This window comes from Suncus etruscus, chromosome 6 (assembly GCF_024139225.1).
Source record: "Suncus etruscus isolate mSunEtr1 chromosome 6, mSunEtr1.pri.cur, whole genome shotgun sequence".
NCBI lineage: Eukaryota > Metazoa > Chordata > Mammalia > Eulipotyphla > Soricidae > Suncus > Suncus etruscus.
Genome location: NC_064853.1, coordinates 112,580,907 through 112,601,722, shown reverse-complemented (window position 1 = coordinate 112,601,722; position 20,816 = coordinate 112,580,907). Strand labels below are relative to the sequence as shown.

Below are 20,816 nucleotides of genomic sequence, written 5' to 3'. Positions count from 1 at the left end.
GAGTGAAAGATCATAAAAAGTCTTATGTTCATAGAGGGGTTTGCCAAATTTCCTGATATTTAAAGATATATGTTATGATTAGATTATTGTAATAATGATGATTGTCAAAGCTATTAATTTCATGAGGAAAACATTTACTAAGAATAATTGAAAAAATAATCAGGGAAAAACACTTACAGTATTAAAGACAAAGAACACTTAAAAGCTTTTCAAATTTCAATTATTTAATTTGATTTTAGGCTGGATTTTGTTTTTTAGAGGAGGCCTGTTTTTGAATTTCACATTTTTTGATAATGAAATTGAAGTATAATCTGTTTTCTCCCTTGAACATTTTATGATCAGGAAAATCTTCACCACTACGTACAGTAGGGATACATTGTCTTTAACACAGAAATTTCATATTTATTTTTGTATCAAAGATGTTCAGTTGATGGCAAGAATAGTTTTCAGCCTCTGCTTTAGCTAAGCATTGATTTTAAAACACAATTATTTGGCATTTGTCCCTAATGGTTAATGGATACCAATTTTTCTATTCATGGATATTTCTGCTTTTGTATTTGGAGACAACATGTGGGTTTATCAGGGTCAAACTGGAATAAATTCTTTACATTTATCTACCATAAATTTGTTTATAAATTGTTTCCATGGTCACCATCTATTAATTCTCTCATAATCTTTTAGGAACTCAGGGAGTAGCATCTTGGTAGAGAGAGAAGAGATTGTTGCTTTGAGAGGTGAAGGGCAAAAATAGTCTGAGGTTATAAGGGAATGTTAAGTCCTGAGCATCTGACATGATCTACACTCCAGGACTCATATTCTGGTAGAACTGGATTTTAGTCTTGGTCATATCACTGTCCTTGATAAGGGGTAGGAAAGGCAACACTTCAAGACTTGAATTCCTGCTCACTCTTTGTTTGCTGAGAGGCATTTTTAAGAGCAATAAATTGACAGGACTTTCTAAATTCACATAAACAATGTCAGCACTTATTTAATTATATAACTTATCCCTTTACAGCTTCATATAGCGATGAATAGAAAGTAAGCCCAATTGCTTGACTTTTCAGATCTTATTCTAGTGATGAGCATAACTTAGGATGGACCATTGGGCCCTATAGCCCAGCTTTTTCCCAACTTTGTTTTGATATGGGAGGTACTTCTATGAATGCCATGATGCTTATCATCTGCTTATAGCATTCTTGAGTGAGTTTAGGGGAACATATTACTACCTACAAAGTTCATCTTGGACTCCCAAATGAGAGGTAAAAAGAAAAAAAAAGCACCAGTGTGTGAATAGGAAACCCTGTACTGTTTGGACTGAACTATCAGGACTCCTCATTTATCTGACGTTTCATTTTACCTTGAGCATTTAGTCAGTCTTAGAGCAGTGACTCTAAACCCTGACTGTACAGTAAGATAATTTTTGAATTGCTTGAACATTCCTGTTCTCACCTTAATATTCTGAATTGAATGGGCTGGTATATGACCTTGGATATCAGGATTTAAAAAAATACATATTATAATCTAGAGGATTCTAATATCTGCACTCTCCCTGATTTGAGTCCTATATCTCCTGAAGAAGCATCAACTATTTTCCTTATTCCATCAGCTGGAAATAATATTTTCTTTCCTAGATCTCCTCACTACTTTGAGCAGGGGAAACCTTAGAATTTGGGTTGTACCTTGAACTATTCTTATTTGTCATGTGTATAACTCCTGCTCTCTGCCTTCTGCACTCTCAGGAGGGTGGGACGACCTCTTAATTTTCTTGTCTCCTGATGTGGCAAGAATATTGGAGGAACTCCTTAAATTCCTGTTATTTCCATGCCTGATGTGACTCCAGAGGCTCTGGAATTTATGATTTCTGATGTCATGTGATTGGCACACGACAATCAAGTGTGCTTGAGCTCCATATCTAAAGCCCCTGGCAAGCACTTCAATTCCCTGATCAAGTCTCTAACCAAGTGAGCAAATCCCCAGTAAGGACCACAACCAATTGTGTATTTGCATGATCATTATAGAACTATTGGCAAAGGGAAAGGGTAAAATTGCTTCTAATTCCATCACCTACTATTAAAATCTTTCCTTTTTTAGCAGGACCTTGATAATGTGCTTGCAGAAAGGAATTTCCTTGTTTATTCTTCATATGTGGTAGCAAGGCCAGTTTGACCAGTGGGTAGGGAACTATGATCCTTATTATTCTTGTTGTTATTAATATCATCCTCCTCCTCCTCATCATCATCTCGAAGCTAAGTTACAATAGATATTTTCACCATTGCTGCAGCCTCAAGAACTTCCCAGGCTCCACTCTGATTAAAGACCTTTTATTTACAAAGTGCTTTGGATCTTTTCTAAGCAACTGTGCCTTACTTAACAGCAGCTATGTGAAAGAAGCCACATACATAAGGCAGCATCAATGGAGTCAGTGCTGAACACCATGTTTTTGGAGAAAAGGGGCTAGGTGTGGGAGGTCTCCAGGCTGATTGAGTGTAGGGAAAGGCCACACAGCCACTATTTCCTTAGCACATCCTAAACCTGTGACTTTCACTCATCTAGCCTTAGAACTCCTTGTCCTCTTGTACGTTCACCTCTTAGTAATGCATTTCAGCTCATTAGAAAGAAGAGATGACTTGAAAAATAAGCCTCCACTCTCTTTTGTGGCTACATTTGGCTAGGAGAAATTTGTTTTAGAGAACATACTTGGACAAGTACCTAAAGCTGGTGGGTGTGATTTTATCGAATTTTTTTTATTTTCAGGTTTTATCTTGTTTTCTTTTATTTTTAAAATAGTTGTTATAAAAATTATTTTTCCAAATAATGTTTTCCAAACATTGAGAAGAATTTGAAAAATGCAAAAAAGTGAAAAGAATGAATACAAATCTGTCCAAATTTCCTGCTTGATGAAAATCATCCTTAAAGTTTTGGAAAACACCTTTCAAAGCCTAATATTTAGACGGATGGCTGCATTTACAATTACATAAATCCAGGCTTTTTCTGTGATATGCCTTTTCACTAATCCATATGACTTGAAAACATTGATATCAACGAACAGATTTCCAGGCCAATAGATTATAATTTTCCTAAAGAGGACTGTAGGTTTTTAATGCTTTAAATTTTCTTTATACATAGGCAGAAATATATGATGGGGGAAAAAAGAATTCTTTGGATATAATTGAATATTATCTTCATTTACTATTGTAGCAGTTCTTTGCCTTTTTTTTATACCACAAGAAAAATCACTCAAGGTTTAATCTGGGCTCTGTGCTCAGAATGAATCCTGGTGAGTTAGGACTATATGGGGTTCTGGGGATCAAACCTGGCCAGTTACATTCAGGGTAAGTACCTTACCTGCTATATTATCTCTTTGGCCCTTGTAATATTTCATTGTATTAATGGGTTGCTTGCCATTGAGGAAATGTTGACAAAAAGTTTAGAAGGATCAGTTGTCTTGGTGGTGGAGTTTTAGAAAAACAGAAATCTTCCCTATGTCCTTGGTGGCTCAGTCTGACCAGCGATGGGCAGACCAAGAAGGGTACTAGTAGTTTCCATTCTGTTCTTATTTAGGAAAATGAAAACATTCTTTTTCCCATTGCTATTGAGCTACTAAATGTCCTCAATGTTTTCTGCCAAGCAGGATTATTACAATTATCTGGTAAAAGTCTTAATATTAAATTTGTGTTTCTCTATTATTAGCAAAAGTAACATTTGTTTATGCTATAAATTTAGAATGTACAGGGAAGTATAAAGACATAAAGAGCCATTTATGTTCCTACTTTTGATAGGAACTACACTGCCATTGGATTTTTTTGATTTTTCCAAACCACTTCCAGTGGTGCATGGGGTTATGCCCTGTGGTGATGTCATGGTGTCAGGTATAGGGATGTTAGACATGGCTCTTCAAGCCATGTTTTTGCCTTAATTTATTTTTTGGTTTCTAATTTATTTACCACTCAAATTATTCTTCTTTAAATGTGACCTCTATTGCTCAAATACTCAAAATCTTCACTTGTTTCCTTTTACAAAAAGTTCCTCTGGCATTTAAGACCCCTGTGATTTGTCCTTGCCGACGCTGCTGGAGCTGACAGAGATCACTTGGCAGTTAATAATCAGAGTTGGCAGTCAGCTGCTCTGCCTCCAACTAACCCATAAAATTGGGCAACTTATTTTCCTGTGTTTCAGGGTTTTAATGTGTGAAATGGGAATAGGATTGTTACGGGGATTACATGACTTAGAATTTGTGATGACTTACCAGTGGCTACAGAGTATAGCACTACATATGGACAATGCTATATGAACACTTGAATAACAGAGGGTTTGGTGCTTCGACCTTCACACAAGAAAATATGGCTTAACTTGTAGATTCCTCCAGATCTTAAATATAGTATTCACTAGTATCCTCTGGAGATTGGTTTCTAACCCTCATGCCAATATCAAAATGCACTGATATTCAAGTTACTTCTAATCAGCTCAGCATGCCTAAGCATTCTCACCTCTGTGGTCAGTTAAGTCCATAAAATGCAGACTTTGCAGCAAGGAAAATAACTGCCCATAAGTGAGCTTTCAACGTTCAAATCATGTTTTTCAAAGGTCAATCATATTAATGCATCAAATGAATACATTTTGAGTTTCTCCACCAATCGCATTTTCCTTTTGCACTAGAAATTCTGGTCATTTTTAAGATGGTCTTATTTTCTTACCACTGCAACAATGACCTTCATGTTGAGCACATTTCTCTCTCTATTTTTCTCTATCTATCACAATATACTCAAGTTTTTTTTAGTGCTGCTGGGGATTGAGCCCAGTCCCTTCCACAATGGAGACATGTTCTACCAATGAACTATATCTCTAGTTTTCATAATTAGTCTATTAAGACTGTACTCAAATGCATTTTATCCCTTTCTGAAGTCTTTTTTTATAGTTGCACATTTCTAAACAAAATTTTATAATGGGTCTGCAGTGTGCCAGGTTCATTATCTAGGAAGCTTCCATGGTTCCCCAAGCTAAGGGAGATATATTAAGTATGCTTCTCGGAGGACATGCTGCTTTATGATTTGTGATATATTTATTCAGGCTCCCTGAGTAAAGTATTAGTTTACTGAGATAGGGTATTTACTAGTTGTGCTTATTAAACTTTATTTAAAACAGTGAATACTGGGTTATATATATATATTGTCTTCTAATACTGGAAAGCAAACAAGCAAAACTGTGTGCTTGTTTGTATGTGTGTGTGTTGTGTGTGTGTCTGACACAGAGACAGAAAAGAGAGAGAAACAGGCAGACACTGACACAGACAGACAGAAAGACAGAGACAGAAGGACAGGGAGAAGGAAAGATATTGCAAGTTTTAAAAGGAAGATTATGAGGCTGGGTGCAAGAGCAAAAGAACTGTATCCATGTTGAAAAAAAGTCTAGATGAAGGCAGGGAAGAAAGGGATGCTGATTAGAGTAATGGGAGGAACCATGAAAAAAACATTCACTCCAGCAAATATTTTTCCTTAAGTGGTATGAAAAGCAAAGTGAATTGTTTCTCCCTTTTCTTTTTCCTCCTTAGCATATTATAACTGAGTTTTAAAAATGAGATGGATGGGGCCAGAGCAGTGGTGCAGAGTGATAAGGCATCTGCCTCGCTGGCCCTAGCCTAGGATGGACCATGGTTCTATCCCCCAGCATCCCATATGGTCCCCCAAGCCAGGAGTGATTTCTGAGCGCATAGCCAGGAGTAGTAACCTCTGAGCATCACTGGATGTGGCCCACACAAACAAACAAAAAAGGGATGGAGTTTATAGAAGTAAAGTAAAAATTTGATTTTGAAGTGTCTTCGCCAAAAAATTCTCTGTAGACAAAGTTTAGAGGATGGGGCTGCCAAAGCTGATCAGCACTGAACAGGGAACCTCCCACCCCTTTACATTATCCTGATCAGTGCCTCTTCTCTCTTTTCCACCTCTAAACTTTTTTCCTCTTCCTTTCTCCCTTCTTCCCAGTCCCTATGTTCTCTATTATCTCTCTGTGTCTCTGTTTCCTACTCACAGTGAGCTAGTGAAAAAAATGGAGGAAAGCACTAATCAAGTAAGTTGATGATTTCAAATGACACTATTTGCCTGGTTATAAAATGACGTGTTTCTGATTCATTTCCATGTTTGCTTCACTGGTAGGCCACTTGAAGCTCCCCTTTTTGTCAACCTTTCTTATTGGTCTCCCAACCTTCCATTTACTTTTAGACAGAGCTGAAAAGGAGCATTTACCAATTCAATCAGATTTAGAGAAACAGACTTGGAGGTCGGTCCTAGCAAGTTCCCCATAGTTTCCTTCAGTTAATTTTGAACTCTAAAGATTTTTCTTTCCTTTTTTTCTGATTTAGCTAAAGAACATTACTGTGAAGGGCATACAAATAATGGGCATGCATGGATTGAGCAATTGCTGTATGCAGATTTTAAGCTACTGTGGGAATACTGAAATAGTAGGGGACTGCCATGAGCTTGTGCATGTATAACTTCCACACTATGGCTAGTCTGTTTTATGAGTTGGGCAAGTGGACAGGTAGGTATGCCTGCCACTAACATCAGGAGGCAGACCTCAAAGTAACCAGTTCGAGAGTTCTGAAGGAGGGTGGGAAACACCGAAGGATGATCTCCTTTGTTTTTCCGGAGAAAGATTTTTATGGTGTGTTTGTGTGTGTATAGATGCATGCTTGCATGTGTGCTGCAATTTTAATAAAGATAACATCAAAGACATGAGAATAAGTAGAGAAATGGCAAGTAGTGTGTTGAATCTGGAAGGTCAAGTTGTCGAAGCATCCATCTATATCAGTTCACTATATCAAAGTTTTAAATGTATCCTTTTTATGGTGTGTGTGTGTGTGTGTGTGTGTGTGTGTGTGTGTGTGTGTGTGTGAGTGTGTGTGTGTGTTTGCTGTAGGAAGCTGTTAAGGACTTGGGAAAGAACTGTGATAGGAGTGCTAGTGTGTGTTTGTGTGTGTGTGTATGTATTTTTGTTTTGCTTTTACTTTTTAATTTTCCAAGTCTTTTTAGGAACTGTTAGGCAACCTTCATTCTGGAAAGTGTGCACTGAATGTCTTTATATGTCTTTCTTTTTCCTTTCTGCCTGGCGAGGCTCCACCACAGGCTTTTGATCATAAAGTGCAGCTGTGCAGGCTCCGGAGGGCTGATGAGAAGTCTTTGAACATACCCTGTGTCTTTTCCTCCATGTTTCTCACTTTTCACCTTCTTTTCTCTGCCTCCTTCTTTCTCTGTCACCACCCCCAAGCAGCAGCAGCACTCCCCTCCCTAAAATAAATAAACCAGGCTCTCCAAAAGGTTCCAAGCACATTAGTCACATATCCCAGAAGTTTAATACAGAATTATTTTGACAGTGAGAACAAGAAGTGTTTTCTAGTTGAACGCACAGAACTTGCTTCTTCCAACTGGGCTTTCTGCCTCACAGACAGATGATATGTTTTTTAGATGGATCAGCCACGCAGGAGACTGCGTCGCTTCCCTTGGATACATGACAAGCCACTCACTACCAAAAGTGGTTGAGGAAAAGAAGCAAAATGAGAGAGAGAGAGGGAGGGAGAGGGAGATAGATGAGGAGGAAAAGAGAGAGGGAGACAGAGGGGAAAAGATAGAGGGGAAAGGGAGAGAGGATACATAAAATGCTATCTTTATTGCAAATAAAACTTTTCAAAATCTTTAGTCAGCCACTGAGAGATTTGTGTGTTGATTTGTTTATTTGACTGCCTCTGGAACAGTGAAGTTCTTTTTAAAACCCAGGCTCATGGCTGTTCTAAAAGATGAGGGCAGATCGAGTTATTGCAATGCGGGTTCTCTGAGCATTCCATTTGAAGAACTCTTCCAGAATATTTAACTCACTTATTTAGCACTTTCTATTGCTAAGCAGATTGAAGAGTTCTCTCTGTGCTTTCATCAGACTATTCTGCATTGACATGGACTGCCTCGTCCCTATTTGGATATGGAAAGATGGACAGTAGATATACAATAGTCCACCTTCACCCACCAGGGTTTTTTAATGCTGGTGCCAAAGCAGCATCTGAAGAGTCAGAAAATGAGTTAAGGCCTGCTCTATTTTTCTAGCTTTTCTTTACTCTTAACACCAAACTGAATGCTCTTTCTCTCAGGGCAAGTAATCAGGGCATAAAGATTCAGCACTGTGGGAATGTTGAAGAAACGTGAGGAAATATCAGACTTGCTCAATTAACCTCCTTCTCTCCCTCTTTTCTCTTTCTCTCTTTCTTTCTTTCTTTCTTTCTTTCTTTCTTTCTTTCTTTCTTTCTTTCTTTCTTTCTTTCTTTCTTTCTTTCTTTCTTTCTTTCTTTCTTTCTTTCTTTCTTTCTTTCTTTCTTTCTTTCTTTCTTTCTTTCTTTCTTTCTTTCTTTCTTTCTCTCTCTCTCTCTCTCTCTCTTTCTTTCTTTCTTTCTTTCTTTCTTTCTTTCTTTCTTTCTTTCTTTCTTTCTTTCTTTCTTTCTTTCTTTCTTTCTTTCTTTCTTTCTTTCTTTCTCTTGTCCTTCCTTTCTTCCCTCCCTTCCTTCCTTCCTTCCTTCCTTCCTTCCTTCCTTCCTTCCTTCCTTCCTTCCTTCCTTCCTTCCTTCCTTCCTTCCTTCCTTCCTTCCTTCCTTCCTTCCTTCCTTCCCGCTCTCCTTTCTTCCTTCCCTCCCTACCTCCTTCCCTCCCTCCCTCCCTCCTTCCATCCCTCCCTCACTCCTTCCTTCCTTCCTTCCTTCCTTCCTTCCTTCCTTCCTTCCTTCCTTCCTTCCTTCCTTCCTTCTTTCTTTTCTTTTCTTTTCTTTTCTTCTTTCTTTCCTTTTCATACATCAAGTAATTTTCAGGGGTTAATCCTGACATTCTGCTCAGTTATCACTAGTTGCAGTCAGGATATGATTTGTGCTGCTTGGTATAGAACCCAGATAGCATTAAAGGGTATTTTGTCTTCCATGTATTTTCTCTGGCTCCTATGCACTGTTTCTTTCTAGCTGCCATAGTCTTTGACTTAGCATTTTTCTAGAGGTATTCATTTTGAGGGTGTTCAACATTGACTGCTCCAATTATAGTGTGAATTCTCTGGAGCTTTCTTAACTCCCCATGGCATTTTTTATTCATTAGTTCCTCACACCAAAGCTTTTCTACAAGAAGGTGCTTTATGGTATAAATTGGCTTCTGACCTTGGGAAATAGATCCTTTGGTCCTTTCTGTGTTCAGAGTGTTTTCCTTTGTTGAACTGAAACCTCTTTATTCATAATGATTGGAATCTCTGAAGTTAACTGGCAGTATAATTGTAAAATGGCAAAAATTTAACTGGTCAAGTTATCATCTTAGAACCTGTAATTATGGAAAACCCACATTACAAACAACTATTGGTCATATTGGTCAATGGTCATATTGGTATTGAGGAATGAATTAGGGCCAGGCACCATATTGCACTGACTCTCTGACTCTAAGAGACTTTTTAATAAGAAATCAGAGCCTTTATTGTTTTTTAGTTTTCTCATTGTCCTCAACATCCATGTTCATGAGACAATGGACCCAAGGGAGGTCCAGAACTTTATGCTCTCCTCTCACTTTATATTTTATGTTGCAGGAGAGTTCTAAAGAACTAAGGTCTTTATTGAGTTCGAAACAACTCTGAGGCAAAGGAAACTCAATAAGACAAGGTGTATATAATAACAGTTGAACACACATTTCAGAGGAAAGATGAACATTATTGCAGGGATTTGGAAAGAATGTTCCAGGACACAGGCTATAGAACCAAACTGTACATTCTTCTTGGAATAGAGTGAAATGCTATTGAAAGATACTATTTATTTAGTCTTTACTTTTAGATTAAACACTGTTAGGTAGACATTTTCAAGCAACACACTTATAAGATGCAAACTGTTGTTAGATCTAGTTTGTAGATTAATTCAAGAGCTATTGAGAAGAGAGATAACTTGCTAATGGTTCCACTTCACAGAATTTTGGGCCCCTGATTCTTGCCACAGGGTTTTTAAGTATAGTATGTGGCCTGCCCATCCTTAGTCCTCACAAAGAATGTTTCTAAAAATAGCAAAGCCACTTTTTGAGGGGCTAACATGCAATAGTGCATGATACTCAGTGCATATACTAAGGGGTTAACAGGCGCCTCATATTCTCTCATTGTGCTCACAAATAATAATGCCTCTTGTGTTGATCCTTCTTTCCTTTTAGATTGTACATGTTTCACATTGGCATTCAGAAGGCTTTCATCCTGTCTACTATGGGAAGTTATTTCTATTTCAGGAGCCTGATTTTCTGCATCTATCAAGTAGCTATCCTTGTATTCTTTGGTCCTTCTGTCATTCTAAACTTTACATGTTTAGGGAATATTAATAAAAATGTCATCGTGTAATTCCTTTTAAAGTATTATTTGGAATGGTTGCTGCTGAATAAATTCTTGTTTATGCAATGGTAACAGTTATAATTTATTTCTGATTGGAAAGAGATTTTCTGAAATGTAGTTAAAAAATTTAAATATGAACTGCCAAATGAAGAGATAAGCATGACTTCTTGGGAGAACTATATGCCTCATACACATTCTAATTGACCTATGGGCAGTTTTGCTTTGTTAACTTTGTTTTTTTCTAACTCCTAGGTAAGAACAATTCTCATCCTCCACAGAATGGATGATTGCACACACATACACACACAGAGGCACATCCATATGACACACCACACCTCACCACACATGGGAGAAATCCTTCTACATTTGTTAGATTTGTCACTTTCACCTCTGAATTTGGCTAGCATACCTTTGAGTGAGCAAAGGAAAACCGTTTCTCTTGTGCCAAGTTCAGGGTGTAAATCAATTTTCTTTGCCTTTCGCATTTTAGTAAATGTTTCCTAGATGGATTAATCAGATTTCCAGTAAAGACAAACAGCTCAGAAACCAGATTGTATTCATATTCGAGGCCTGAGTACTGTAACCCAAGCATCAAAGCTCAATTCCATATATGGCCAAAAAAAAAAAAAAAGACCAGGGAGAGGGAGTTTGAGGGAAAATACCAGACATACAACACATTCCTAAGACATGTGCATTCACAACTGAGCAAACAGGGCCTTTCTTGGTTTCCATCTTATGTGAACATGAACTGTAGAATTTTGAGAAAGAAGCTAGTGTTCCAAGCATCTGCAACAGGGAACAGTTTATTTTCATTTTTCATTTTGGGCACATGTAGGTTTAATTTTGGAGACAGTGTTTGTGTCCATGCTAGCATGAAAGGAGGGTTAAAAAATTATTCTTGGAGTCAGCAGATGTGGCTTCTCAGTCCAATTCGGCCACCATCCAGCTGTGAATCTCTCTCTGGTTGTTGTTTTCATTGTCAGAGTGAAAGGGTGGGTTCGATGATCTCCAAGATCTTAGTATTTCTATTTTCTTTGGTTCTAATTTTGCCTGAGATTTTCCAGTTCCTGTGGAATTCTCCAAAGAAAGTAGTTTTTAATTCTTCCAAATACTTTCTGTGGTTTGAACTTATGGAGACAAAGTAAAGCCCAAGTCTTGAGTTTTTCTTTGTGATTTCCTTCAATATGTGCTGGAGACATTATTTACTTCTCACTTGGCAGATGGTGGGCAGAGTGGTGATAAATGCATGTACAGCCTCTTCATGGTCTTCCCCTTCTGCTTTTCCTGTTAATTGCAGTATACTCAATGCTGAATTTTAGGATTAGGTGTACACTTAATAAACAGCCTTCTAATGACCTTGTTAGTTGTCTGCTTCCCTTATAAATTCTGTCTTCTCAGTGGGAGAAGTGGTACCAGCAGGATGCTGATCCCACAGCTTATTCACACCTTAGGAAATGGGACCAGGAATGTGAAATTGAGGTGTTGGTTTTCCAGTCATAATTGGATGAGTCACTTGCCTATCACAGATGTTAAGAAGGTTAGGAAGAAATAAAAATGCGAAACTGAATTTCTGTGAAGATGATTGTAGTCACTTCTACTTTATGGGGCAACATTTGATGCCTAGTGTTCTTTATGTTTTCTTGGTCTTTATGGGCCCTGTATAATAGAAATAATAATAATAACAACAATAATAACAATAATAGAAACAGGCTGAAATATTTTGTTTTTACAAAAGTTTGTAGTTTTCTTTTTCTTTGTGCCAGAAAACTTAACTAAAGTTTTTCTCTCCCCATTTGTTGGTTTAAGGCATGATGCTGCTTTCGTAGATGAGATAAGGGATATGTTTTTGTTGCTCTTGAGCAGAGAAATGATAAGCAGCACATCAGTCTGTACCCATCAGTATCCCGAGTTATTATGTAAAGTTAACATTTGAGGAAGCCATTGTGGTTCATTAGATAGAGTCCTCTAACTCCCTAGAGTGACTTAAGAACTTGGTTAAAGTCAGCTGAGATTCACTGTAAGAAGCCCTTTTTCTTTTTCTCTGGAGGTGGCTACAAGAGAGCTGTCAGATCATGGTTAGAGGAGGAAGCAGATGGGTTCTGATAAAGGAAAATGGCCCATCTCCAGAGACTGGAAGCTAGGAGGTCTGTGTTCTGATAGCACCTGTGCTGTTAACTCCCCCAAAGATTTGGTCAAGAAGCTTTAAATTCCTTAGTATCATCTACTTCTTACAGCATGACTTTTATACATTTCCACATGTCTTGTCTTGTGTGACCTAGATCATGCTTATTATCTAAAGGAATCCAGAGCTCTTCACCTTGCATGAAGTTCCAAAAATTCTACTTTATATATAATTATATTTCTATATATTATAATAAATATACATATATACTTAGGTCATACCTGGAGATGTTTAGGACTTACTACTGGCTCTCTGCTCTGGGATCACTTCTGGTGGGGCTTAGGGAATTATACATGATACTTGATACTTCATGTACTGAGGTAGTACATGTAGCCTATCCGCTGTGCTACCATTCTGGCTTCATCCTAATTACTAAAAAGCTCACAACCCTTCCACAGGGTCCTGCTCATTATAATATTGCAGCCTATTTATTCCATCCATCATGATCCACAGTCCAGTTCCAATGATTTGTGGGGCCCAGCAATTTGAAGACCTTTCACATGTTACTTTGAGCTCTCTCTGATTTCTTTGGTACTGCAGAGGCAGGTGTGTCCATATGAAGCAGAATTGTCCAAGATAACATGGTGACATGTCATTATTGCTGATGTTTTATTTTATTGCTGATTGATCCTGTATTCTGCAATAGATACCATCAGTAGTGGTAGAGGAAGATGCATTGAAACCAAATATAATGTATTTTCTGCTTTAGAGAGAAACACACATTTAACATTTGCAAATAACTGGCTATTCTATGGCAAACCAATAGGCAAATCTAAGTATAAGAGCAGTAGCAATTTATTGCTGATGACTAATTCTCTGGGGTATGTTAATAATTTTATATGGTGCTTTATAGAAAACTAACCTCTGCACCATTCCTATTAACTCATTAGATCCTTATAATATGTCCATGAGGATGGTAGGATGAGGTATATTGCTCTATCTCCTGTTTTTACTAAAGAGCAAAGTCATGCTGACACCCAAGTATTGAAGCTGCTTGGTGACAAGTAGTAAAGAGATGACACAGGAAAAGCTTGTCTGATACACACATACCTACACTGTATTTCCTTCCTTTTGAAGCTTTATTCTATCTAGTAAAAAGGGACATATACACAACCACACACACACACACACACACACACACACACACACACACACACACACACACACACATCCCTACATCCCCTATCAGAGGAAGTTAGAAGTTGATCTTTAATTTGTAACAAATTGTCTGAGACATAATATTTGGGAATTAGTCATGATGATTAGTGGGGGGAATGTGTCAGTCAGATCACTTCCATAGCTGAGCTATCAACCAGGGAACCACTATGGATAGGAAGAGTGAGGTGTTTCTACTTCTGACTATTCTTCTGTAAGTGTGTATTTTCACTTATTTTAGGCTACAAAGAACTGATATTTACTGAACATTTTAAAGTGTCTTGGTTTATGTTGAATCTGTAGAAATGAAATTATCTGTAGAAATGAGTCATATACCAAGGGTGGAAAGGGCAATGATTATTTTTTTTGACTACCCAATCTCTTTTCTTATTCTTGTTTCCTCTTGATATTCTTCACTTATCACTTGACTGTATTTGACTAATTTATGAGCTATGTTACTGAGTGTGGCTTTTTTTAAAGAATGTGACTTTTTATTTTATTTTTTTAAATTTTATTTAAGCACCATGATTACAAGCATGATTGTAGTTGGGTTTCAGTCATAAACAGAACACCCCTCTTCACCAGTGCAACATTCCCACCACCAATGCCACTCTTATTCCTCCCCCACCCCTGCCTGTATTCAGGACAGGCATTCTACTTCTCTCATTCTTTAACATTGTCATGCTAATTGTTTGTGTAGTTATTTCCCTAACAGCATTCACCACTCTTTTTTCTTTTCAATATGGAACACTTCATGAATTTGCGTGTCTTCCTTGCGCAGGGGCCATGCTAACCTTCTTTGAATCGTTCCAATTTTAGTAAATGTGCTGCTGAAGCGAGCACTCACCACTTATTTTATGTTTAGAAATAAATGCACATTTTGTGTAACTTCCATCTATGTTCATGCATTAATATAATAAGTAATTTTATATAAACTAAATCTCTTGAAGTTTCATTGCCTCTTTAAGATTAAGTTTCTTGGTTTGGTTGCTTGCATTTTAGAGAGATTCTTAACTAATTTATCTTAAAATTTCATTTTGTATGATTTGTATGATTCTGGATTCTGGAACTTGAAAATTAAGGACATAAGTTTACAATGTTTTTTTCTGTTATGTTCTTTTTCCTTTTATATTATATATCTTATTTTTTATTATATATATTTATATATATTATATGAGGAACCAAAAAGTCCCTCTCATGGTAGATGTACCTGAGATAGAACAGGAGACAGAATGGAGGTCAGGACTGGCCTGACCAGATGTGGAAGCACCCTGGGGGGAGACTTTGGAGGTGGCACTTGCTGTCCTGGGGTTCTCGGTTCATATAAGGGACTAGAAAGTCCCTCTCTCGACAGATGCACCTCAGATGGAATTTGAGACAAATTACATTCTATTTTTAGTGTTAGAATTATATTCTTATTGTTTTACAGATTTTAAGCCATTTAGGAATTTGTTTCTCTATACATTTGAAATCATGCTTTCTTAAAACCACAAATTCTTCATATCAGAAGAAACAGAAAAGGTCCCCTCAGAGAGTGCTAGAAAACTGTTTTCTTTTATTTGTTTGTTTAGAATGACTAAAATCCATTTATTTATTTGTTTGTAAATTTATTTATTTATATTTTTTTGTCATATCCAGCAGTGCCTAGTAGGGCTTTCTCCTGGGTCACTCCTGGGGGTGCTCAGGACACTATATGGGTGCAAGGATTTAACTCCTCCGCTTCCTTTTTCTACTCCTTCTTCTTCCTTTTCCTACTCCCCCCCCCTCCATCATTGTTATTACAAAGTCGTTTGTGATTGTTTTAGGCATACAATATTCCAATACCAAACCTTTTCTACCTGTGATCATAGACCACTTTTTCTTAATCTTTTTCCAACTGTGATTTTCTTCTCACCTCGATTCATACTAATAGTCCTTTAGTCTAGTGCTATAATTTCAAATATAATCTGTTGAAAATATTTTCATTTGTGCCAATCTTGGAATATTCTGAAGGCATATGATTCCTCAGTTAAGAATGCTGTGCCTACACTATAGATTATTTGAGGTCAAGAACTGTGCCATATTTTGATCTGCATCTCCTTTTGTTGCATAGCCTAAAGAGATGAGCCTTGGATTGATTGTATATCTCCGTCTTAATATATTTTTTGCCCCCTATTCAACTTTTTCGATCATTTGGAGGTCTTTGGACCTGTTGAGTGTGATGAATAAGTTATGCAGTTTGCTGTCCTCCACCAGGCTTCAGCTTTTGTTTAGATTCAAGAATGCTGAATAACAAAGAAAAAAATGATTTAAAAGCACTATGCAGATGGAAAGTGCTTTATGTGTAATAAATAATATTGGTCACAAGATTAGGCAGTCACAGAAAGAAGTGCCAACATTGCAGGCTATAGAAAGTTCTGATGTATCTGACAATAAAGAGTGGATTGGGTGACTTCTTTCACTATTTTGTAAATAGAAATTTCATCTCCATATTATGTTATATTCCTCATTAGGGCAAAGATTGATCTATAAAAGGTCTAGGAATGAATTTTTCTACCATGATAGGAAAAGAACTAAAGGAATGCCTTGAAAATTAATAAGCAAGTCTTCTAGAGAAGATTGTAATTAGTCCTTTAATTCATTATTTAATCTAGTGTGCTTTTTCTTTAAGGATCTATTCTCCTTGTTATTTTTATTTCTGTTAAGGAATCTGTAGTAACCTCTAGTTTTGTTTCAGAATATGTGGTAATCTCGGGCCAGAGAGATAGCAAGAAGGTAGGGTGTTTGCTTTGTATGTAGAAGGATAGTGGTTTGAATCCCGACATCTCATATGGTTCCCTGAGCCTACCAGGAGTAATTTCTGAGCCTAGAGTCAGGAGTAACCCCTTAGTGCTGCAGGGTGTGACCCCAAAACAAAAAACAGAATATGTGGTATTCTCAAGAGGTATAAATTGGCACAGTTCTCCAAAGTCAACAGTTGAAGACGAGGGCCTTCCTGACTTTGAAACATCAGTTTGAAAGTAAAACATTATTTCTTATATAGATTGAATTTTTGCCAGGCAGTCTCTCTTCACAGAAATCTCTGCTTTTCCTTCTGTGTTCTATCTAGAGAAATGCTGTCTTTCCTTTATCCAAAATTTATTTTGATTCAAAATCAGTGACTCTAGTGTCCAGAGTGATAGTATAGTAGCAGGGCTTTTGCTTTGCATGCAGCTAATCTGGGTTCATTCTACAGCACCCTATACATTCCCCTGAGTTTTTTGGGAGTTATTCTTAAGCAAAATTCAGGAGTAAGCACACTGTACCTCCAAGTGTGGCCCCACAAACTGCAGCATCAACAGAAGGATTAAAATCAGTGACTCTAATGACTGCCAACCAGGAACCAGTAATTATTTTCACTTGTTTTGTCCCACTTTATTGAATTGAGTGATTAAAGTAGAAAGAGAATTGTGCAAATTTTTCTTGATGAGTTAAAAAGCTTCTCTTCAACAACATATATTTGGGAATTATTTAATCAATACATATTTATTGATTACATGCTATATTCCAGGAATTCTTCTGGTCAGTGAACAAAACAAAGTTCCTTTGAGCTAATTTTTGAAAGATTTAACAGATGTATTATTTTTTTAACAGATGTATTATTGAAAAAATTATTTGATAGAAGTTTGCTTGAAATGCCATCCCCCTCCAAAAATAATAAAGTAAAAGAAATTAAAATTAAATAAAATAATAAATGTGTCCAAACACACAGTATTTCGTGTGTTTTGGTATTTCTTTTTTCCTCCTCTTTCTCTGTTGTGTTGCTTTCTCCTTTCCCTTTTTATTCCTACCTACCCCCCTTTTTTCTCTTTTCCTGATGTGCCAATATATCATGACTTCTTCTTTTTTGTTTACTCATGTGTTGTTTGTGCTTAGCATGTGAGGATAGAAAGGTGAGGCTTATCCTGACTTTATCCCAACATCATATTCTTCCCCTAATTACTGCAGAGCTGTCTCTTCTAGGACTGCTGCTGTAGGTACATGACTATATTGTAAATTATGATATTGGGATGTGTAGCCATTTACTATATTGTAATTTACTATATTGTAAATTATGATATTGGGATGTGTGGGACTTTTGGATCACCTTCTAGAACCCAGCTGTCAGGACCCAGCTAAAGATATAGATATGGGCATATGCTGGTGCCACAGCATATTTTCTGCACAGAGGGCTTCACTAGAAAAGTCTTTCTTGATTCGCTCTTCTTTCAATTTTTGTTAGGCTGTTTTTTTTTTTTTTATGTCTTGTCATGACATGCAATTAGTTTTGTTTGTTTTTTTTTAATTTTCCTTTATCTGAGGTTCATGCCTCTTAGTCTTGGTTTGACTTGATAAAAGTTATTTTTATTTTATAGTTATTATACTTATTCCTTACCTCTCTAGGAGTTATGAACTATTTCCATACATGTCAAGCTATGTTAAATCAGTTGAGGGAGATGGAGTCATATCTGGGGAGCTCAAATTATTACTGGATCTGTAGTCAATAGTCAAACATGGTAGTGCTTTGGGGATTATGCTATGTTGGGTACAATCTGGGTTGGCTGCATGCAACACATGCTTAGGGTCAACCCCTGTACTATATCTCTCTTGCCCCATTTCATGCTACTCAGTTTGACTGCAAACACACTACATGTCAGACACCAAGTAAATCACTTTCCAAATCTCATTCTATTTAGTTTTTGAAGCCAGCCTGTGGAGTAGTATTACCCATACTGTATAGTATGTTTAAGAAAGGAAAGATCTAGAGAGACTTTAATGGTAGGGCTGGATCAGAAGCCTTATCTCTGACATTGACATTAAATTTCTTAATTTATTTGCTCTCTGTTGCCTTTCTACTTAACTGTTTGCCTTCATAATTAAACAAAGAACCATGTAAATGACTTCAATACAGACTCTTTCTGGCATTTTCTTCACAGCTGTACTGATAGTCATAACTCTTGATTGTGTGCTGTATTATCCTCTAACTTCTCACCAGATTTGGAATTAGATCTCAAGTCTGAATGTGTTGGTCACCACTTTCTAATGGGCTTATACTGTTTTTCGTAGCTTACTTGTTTTATTATCAGTCATAGATGGTTTAACGATTATTTTTCTTGTCTGCTGGATTCATATCTGCAGTGTTTCCTTACACTTAGTAAATACTATGATAGTATGATATAGTGAATATGGTGAAAGATTCTGCATGTCCACCATAAAACCTATGCTCTAAACTAAAATCTAGAGGCATAATTTAGAATTTGGGAACAATCAAAGTAGAATAAGGTTTGCAAAGAGACGCGGCCTTCATATCTTCTGGTAGGTGATGGTGGGTACAACCTAGCTACTTGAAGTCATGCTCTCCAGGGAACGACCTCAGCTTCAGGCACTGATATTATTAGTACTTAGCATTTTTGTATTACTTTACATTTGCAAAGTGCTTTTCAGTGATTTATTAGCTGTTCTTGTTTTTAATAGTCCCTGGAGGTAAGTTGATATTCAGCCTTCTGAGAACATAAATGCATAGAGAAGACTCATATCATCAGATATTATTGGAACTGGGGTCAGGACTCTGAACTCCTGGGATAAGGCCATTTGGGGTCATTGCCTCATGAGGATTAGTAAGAGATCAAGTAGACTTAACTTTAGCTCCCCAAGACTCTAAGGCAGAGGCAGCATGATGGCAGCTATTTACGGAAATTGCAAGGAAGCCATTATCTGAAGACTTGGATTCCAGGCCTGACTCTGCTATCAACCAGCTGTATTGACCTTGAATAGTCACTTTGCCTATCTATGCCTTTGGGTAAATTAGGGGTTATCTCCTAAGTCCTGTTTGATCCAATAATTATGTCAAATGACCTTGTATCTCTTTTCTGGAAGTGGGAAACAATGACTTCTATAAAGCAGATTCTATGGGTATAGATATAGGCTAGAGAAAATAAATAATTAAAAAAAAGTCTTTACCTTTCTTTTCCAGGATCCAGTACTTACTGACAATGATACACATTCACATTTATTTCAAGAAACACCTAATCCGCCTTCACTAATAAAACTGATAGAGAATCGAGCTGCTACAAGCAAGTTAGACTGGAGCCAAGACCATCAATCTTGGATCTTATGAGTGTTGTAGAAAGTAATTAGCAGACTTGATTATCTCACTGGTTCAACACAGGTTTTAGGCATGTGATGTAATGCGAGGAAACATTTAGTTGTCAGATTTTAGGGCTGTATCAAATTTATTCTTGCAGGAAAAGTCTAGTTGTCCTGGCAACCTGAAATTGATTTTCTTTTTGCTCTTGTCAGCTGAAACTGGTCCCCTTTGAATCATTCCTCTAATTTAATATAGAGAACTGTATGTCCCCACCTGGTTACTGAATCGTTCTTAATGACAGGTAACTCCAGCAAATGTTTCCTTTTTCATATCTGTGTGAGAAATAATGGTTGATTACTACCTCCACCCTTTGTTGTTCTCATTGTGTTTTTATTTGTCCACATAGTTAGGTATAGTAGTAAATGGCATTGAATTAATTAAGAGTGTAATCAACCCTATAGAACAATGATGTAATTGGCAGCCAATCAAGATTTTCATTTCTGATATTATCAGGACAGGGGTAGAAATAGGATGGACTCAGACCTAGAAGTTTTTATGTGAGCTCACTTACTTAGCTTTTTAGTAACGGGGGGAGGCTGCTTTCATGATCTTTAAGACAAAGAGGAAGTGGAGCTGCTTGGTTATTTACTGACTCTATCATCCCTGTCAAGAGAAGGGGATGATCTTCTTTTAAAGGAGGAATGATCAGATCAGCAATAAGAAGCAATTGATGCCCCAAAAGACAGTGGATTTGTGAGCAATTTGCTTTACTAAGTGATTGCAAAGTCCATGGACCACACGTGCCATATCTTAGGATATAGAGCATAACTTGTGATGGTGATTGTGGCACTGCTGCCAATAATTCTGAGGAACCCTGGAATTCAGCAAAAATGCCAGATGTGAGAGATGAGGAAAGAGAGGAGTTATAAAGAAAATAGGTATTGGAAGTCAAAAATTTGCTGACTTTATTGTAATTTCTGGTGTAATTCTAGGCAGACATATTGCACAGGTATTTTATGAGTCTTTGAA

At 37.1% G+C, this 20,816-nt stretch overlaps 1 non-coding gene across 1 annotated transcript; it reads right to left on the bottom strand.

Moving 5' to 3' along the window:
- Positions 1-14,438: 14,438 nt before the first annotated feature.
- On the bottom strand, positions 14,439-14,545 carry LOC126013166 (U6 spliceosomal RNA). The gene has a single exon (XR_007497494.1). It is a non-coding gene; the product is annotated as a U6 spliceosomal RNA (small nuclear RNA).
- Positions 14,546-20,816: the final 6,271 nt, after the last annotated feature.